The sequence below is a fragment of the Salvelinus sp. IW2-2015 genome, unplaced genomic scaffold (genome assembly GCF_002910315.2).
Source record: "Salvelinus sp. IW2-2015 unplaced genomic scaffold, ASM291031v2 Un_scaffold5623, whole genome shotgun sequence".
Classification (NCBI taxonomy): domain Eukaryota; kingdom Metazoa; phylum Chordata; class Actinopteri; order Salmoniformes; family Salmonidae; genus Salvelinus; species Salvelinus sp. IW2-2015.
Window position 1 is genome coordinate 11,275 of NW_019946888.1, and position 6,227 is coordinate 17,501.

General features: G+C 47.1%; 1 pseudogene; it reads right to left on the minus strand.

Annotated features, from left to right (window-relative positions):
* Positions 1 to 2,078: 2,078 nt before the first annotated feature.
* LOC112078394 (nondiscriminating glutamyl-tRNA synthetase EARS2, mitochondrial-like) lies at positions 2,079 to 5,845 on the minus strand (annotated as a pseudogene).
* Between the last annotated feature and the right edge of the window lie 382 nt (positions 5,846 to 6,227).

A 6,227-nucleotide genomic window follows, 5' to 3' on the forward strand; every position in this document is an offset into this window, starting at 1 on the left:
TTGGAGTAGCGTGTGTGTGTGTACCTGTACAGCAGCAGGTGTTTGGAGGTAGCGTGTGTTGTGTGTACCTGTACAGCAACAGGTGTTTGAGGTAGGTGTGTGGTGTGTACCTGTGACAAGCAGCAGGTGTTTGGAGTAGGTTGTGTGTATGTGTACCTGTACAGCAGCAGGATGTTTGGCAGGTAGAGATGAGCCACTCTGATCCCTCTCAGACGTTGGCTGAACCTCATTCAGGTGGTCGTCTACTACGTTAGCCAGGTGTAGGTGCGGGAAAAAACCGTCTGCATTCATCACTACAGGGTCTCCTTCTTTACCTACAGCAGGGGACGTCTACTACGTGTAGCCAGTGATAGGTGGGGAACCATCTTCTTCAATCACTACACGGTCTCCTACCTACAGGCAGGACGTCTACACGTTAGCCAGCGTGTAGGTGGGGAAACCATCTGCTTTATCACTACAGGGTCTCCTTTCTACCTATCTTATGCAGGATCTTGTTATCTACGTTAGCCAGGTGATATCGTGGGGAAACCATTTCGCTTTCCATCATACAGGGTCTCTCTATCTATTCTACATCGGTGGACGTCTACTATACGTTACCAGGTGATAGGTGGGGAAACATTGCGTTCATCACTACAGGGTCTCCTTTCTACCTACAGCAGGTGGAACTGCGTGCAACGTTAGCCAGGTGATAGGCTGGGGAAACCATCTGCTTTTCACACTACAGGGTCTCCTACTACCTGACAGCAGAGGCTTCTTGCACGATTTACCTGCCAGGTGATAGGTGGAGGAAACCATCTGCTTTCTCACTACAGGGTCTCTCCTTCTATACAGCGGGTGGAGGTCTTGAGCGGTACGTTAGCCAGTGATAGTGGGGAATACCATCTGCTTTGCATCACTAAGAGGTCCCATACCTACAGCAGGGGGACGTCTACTACGTTCAGCTGCTATTAGGTGGTTAGTAGGAACCATCGCTTTCATCCACTACAGGTCTCCCTTCTTACTACAGCAGGGGGACGTCTATCGTTAGCCAGGTGATATGGTGGGAAACCATTCTGCTTTCATCTTATATCTACAGGTCTCTTTAACCTAAGAGGTGGAGTCTTATCGTTTAGCCAGGTGGAAGTGTGGGAAACCATCTGCTTTCATCACTACAGGTCATCCTCTACCTGTACAGCAGTTGGGACGTCTACTATGTTAAAGCCAGGTGGATAGGTGGGCGAACCATCTGCTTTTCTCTACTACAGGGTTCCTTCTACCTACAGCAGGGGACGTCTACTACGTTAGCCAGGTGATAGGTGGGGAAACCATCTGCTTTCATCACTACAGGTCTCTTTCTACCTACAGCAGGTGGACGTCACTACGTTAGCCAGGTGATAGGTGGGGAAACCATCTGCTTTCATCACTAAGGTCTCCTTCTACCTACAGCAGGTGGACGTTCTGCTACGTTAGCCAGTGATAGGTGGGGAAACCATCTGCTTTCATCACTACCAGGGTCTCCTTCTACCTACAGCAGGGGGACGTCTGCTACGTTAGCCAGGTGATAGGTGGGAAACCATCTGCTTTCATCACTACAGGTTCTCCTTCTACCTACAGCAGGTGGACGTCTACTACGTTAGCCAGGTGATAGGTGGGAAACCATTCTGCTTTTCATCACTACAGGGCTCCTACCTACAGCAGGGGACGTCTACTACGTTAAGCCAGGTGATAGGTGGGGGAACCATCTGCTTTCATCACTACAGGGTTCCTTCTACCTACAGCAGGGGGAGTCGTCTACTACGTTAGCCAGGTGATAGGTGGGGAAACCATCTGCTTTCATCACTACACGGGTCTCCTTCTACCTACAGCAGGTGGACGTCTACTACGTTAGCCAGGTGATAGGGGGAAACCATCGTGCTTTATCACTACAGGGTCTCCTTCTACCTACAGCAGGGGACGTCTACTATGTTAGCCAGGTGATAGGTGGGGGAACCATCTGCTTCATCACTACAGGGTCTCCTTCTACCTACAGCAGGGGACGTCTACTACGTTACCAGGTGATAGGTTGGGAAACCATCTGCTTTCATCACTACAGGGTCTCCTTCTACCTACAGCAGGTGGACGTCTACTACGTTAGCCAGGTGATAGGTGTGGAAACCATCTGCTTTCATCACTACAGGGTCTCCTTCTACCTACAGCAGGGGGACGTCTAACTACGTTAGCCAGGTGATAGGTGGGGAAACCCTCTGCTTCATCACTACAGGGTCTCCTTCTACCTACAGCAGGGGGACGGTCTACTACGTTAGCCAGGTGATAGTGGGGAAACCATCTGCTTTCATCACTACAGGGTTCTCCTACCTACAGGCAGTGGACGTCTGCTACGTTAGCCAGGTGATAGGTGGGAAACCATCTGCTTTCATCACTACAGGTCTCCTACCTACAGCAGCGTGGACGTCTACTACGTTAGGCCAGGTGATAGGTGGGAAACTCTCTGCTTTCATCACTACAGGGTCTCCTTCTACCTATAGCAGGGGCAGAAACTATTCACCCCCTTTGACTTTTTCCAAATGTTGTTGTGTACAGCCGGAATTAAAATTAAATTGATATTTGTCACTGGTCTAACACACAATACCCCATAATGTCAAAAGTGAATTATGTTTTTCGGAATTTTACCAAATTAATAAAAATGAGAAACTGAAATGTCTTGCAGTCAATAAGTATTCAACAACCCTTTGTTATGGAAAGACTAAAATAAGTTCAGCAGTAACAATGTGCTTAACAAGTCACATAATAAGCTGCAATGGACTCAATCCTGTGCACTAATAGTGTTTAACATGGTTGTTGAATGACTACCTCATCTCTGTACCCCACACATTCAATTATCTGTATTTTAGTGAATTTTCAAAACACAGATTCAACCACAAAGACCAGGGAGGTTGTCCAATGCCTTGCACAAAGAAGGGCACCTGTTGGTAGATGGGTAAAATGTTTTTAAAGCAGACATTGAATATCCCTTTGGGAAGAGGAATGGGTAGATATATATGTTAATCTATCCATCTACTTACATTTGCCAGGTGGGAGAACCCGTCAGATTAATACGGGTCTCCTTCAACTTGGGATGGAGGTGGAGTTTCAATTATATGCGTTTTGAAATAAGAAAAGCACTTGCCAAATCTGAAGATTACTTGTTGCGAGGGCATCGGGAATAAATAAATAAAATTGCACACTGCTTGCCGGTACAGCTTGTGTTTATTTATCTCACGTGTCAGCCGCGCTTACCTGGGCCACCTCATGATGGTTCCATCCGAAGACCAGGTCGTTGAAGGATTCTACTCCCAGACTCCAGTCTGAACCTGATCACATGGGGACCTTCTGACCCAGCTTTCTCTCTACCTGTCTGCGGCGGATGTCTGCACCTGTTGTCATACCTGCAGTAGAAGATTGTTTCAGTTATATGTGTGAATGAGTGAGTATGTGTTTTCAACATGTCCATGTGTATGTTTGGGCTCCCTAGGAGGTCCAGCGGTCTAAGGCACTGCATCTCAGTGCTAGAGGCGTCACTACAGACCCTGGTTCGATTCCAGGCTGTATCACAACCGTCCGGATTGGAGTCCCATAGGGAGCGCACAATTGGCCCAGCATCGTCCGGGTTGCCGGGTTGGCCGTCATGTAAATAAGAATTTGTGAAATGACTTGCCTAGTTAAATAAAAGTTAAATAAAATAAATAAAAGTTAAATAAAATAAATAAAACTATTGTGTGTGTGTGTGTGTGTATGTGTGTGTATGAGTGTGTTTAGCCCACTCACCGCGGGTGTCTGTCCGCTGCGTAGGGCCTCTCTCTTCAGTAATTCTAGTCTCTGCTGGCTGCAGAAGCAGTGGTAGGCCTTCCCTGTCTGGAGAAGGGATAGCAGCCTGGCTGTACAGGGACAGCCTCTGGGACTGGAGGTAGGGACCGTACTGGCCTCCTCCACGGGGACTCTCGTCTGGGGGGAGACCTGGGGAGGTAGGAATGGAGATGGATGGTATACATGTTAGCCCCCATTATTACATTGGCAAATGCAATATTGACCATTCCACAGCTGTTCTAGAATGAAACAATGCTCTGAACTGAATGTCTAAGAATCTGAATTAGATTCCAAATACTTGGATGTTATTGGAATGCTCACGGGTGCTAACGTCCGTGTAAAAAGTTGAGCAAACTCCTAATATCTAAATATGTCTCTGCTCTACCAGCCCACCCCAGCATGAACTCTACAGACTCAGCCACTCCCAGCACCAGTCTGCTCTGGTCTGTGTGTGTGTTATTTAGTCTGTCCTACCAGCCCACTCCAACATATCCTCTATAGACTCTGCAGCTCCCGGCACCAGTCTGCTCTGGTCTGTATCTTCCATACGTAAGATGAAGCTCCCTCCATACTCTTAGCATAGATATAGTTGTAGAGAGCTGTACGCAGCCCCCCCAGGTGTAGGAAACCTAGAGAGACACGGGTCAACTATAGTTAGTTAGGCTACATGGTGTACACAGTCCAGCTAGGGGCATCACTACTACTGTAACAGTCCAGCTAGGTAGCATCACTACTACTGTAACAGTCCAGCTAGTGGCATCACTACTACTGTAACAGTCCAGCTAGGTGGCATCACTACTACTGTAACAGTCCAGCTAGGTGGCATCACTGTAACAGTCCAGCTAGGTAGCATCACTACTACTGTAACAGTCCAGTTAGGTAGCATCACTACTACTGTAACAGTCCAGCATCACTACTACTGTAACAGTCCAGCAGTGCATCACTACTACTGTAACAGTCCAGCTAGGTGGCATCACTACTACTGTAACAGTCCAGCTAGTAGCATCACTACTACTGTAACAGTCCAGCTAGGTAGCATCACTACTACTGTAACAGTCCAGCTAGGTGCATCACTACTACTGTAACAGTACAGCTAGGTAGCATCACTACTACTGTAACAGTACAGCTAGGTAGCATCACTACTACTTAACAGTACAGCTAGGTAGCATCACTACTACTGTAACAGTCCAGCTAGGTGGCATCACTACTACTGTAACAGTCCAAGCTAGGTAGCATCACTACTACTGTAACAGTCCAGCTAGGTAGCGATTCACTACTACTGTAACAGTCCAGCTAGGTGGCATCACTACTACTGTAACAGTCCAGTTAGGTAGCATCACTACTACTGTAACAGTCCAGCTAGGTGGCATCACTACTACTGTACAGTCCAGCTAGGTGGCATCACTACTACTGTTAACAGTCCAGCTAGGTGGCATCACTACTACTGTAACAGTCCAGCTAGGTGGCATCACTACTACTGTAACAGTCCAGCTAGCCCCTGGAAGGACGCTGTTGGTAATGTGGCCTCACTGTAACAGTAGTGTTATAGCATGTACAGGTTATAGTGTGTGTCCCTAATCCAAATGGCATCCTATTCCCTGTAGTGTACTCCTTTAGCCACGGCTCAAAAACCAACCACCAACCCAAGGGTTGTAGAGCAATATGCACTGCGCAGGCTTTAACCCAGCACTAACACACCTGATTATTCAAACGATTGTTTAGCTAATAACAGCCTGTCGTGGGTTCAAATCCCAATCAGTCTACACCCCCCCAAATTCGCTGCATTATTTTACCTGTTGGACTCGGAGCGAACCTCACTCTCACTTCACCATGTTCATGACGATGACCAACCTCGTCACATTCAGATGAAAAGCATCTCTTTCTGCGAGCTATTCAACCTAATGTATTTTTGCTTTCCGCCGTGTCCACCACTGCGGCTGAAAGTCAATGCGTTCTTTAACAACACTGGGGTATCGAGTTTATGGACGTCCTTCCTGTACTGTATTGCAACACCGCTTACACGTTTTTATTTGAAGGCATCTGGATGGTGTGCTGAGATGTATAAACAATGACAGAAGCATGATAATAATTAGCTAACTACCGAATTAACAAAACAAAGTTATCCATGTGTTCCACTCGCTACAGACAGCTAGCTAGCTAATGAACGCGAAACGTTAGCACCACGAGGAGAGGGGAAAACCGGCATCTTGACATTGCTCTTACAAATTAATTTTACCGATGTTTGCTGTTTAGGATCGATTTGCGTTGTTGATTTAATCCTTTTTGAAGTTGACCGTCAACTGTACCGGGCTCTCTACACATGCAATCACATAGCGTCATACACACCACTTCCTGGTTTGCTCTGTTCAAAATAAAAGTCCGCTCACCGATAAAAGCGCAGTGTG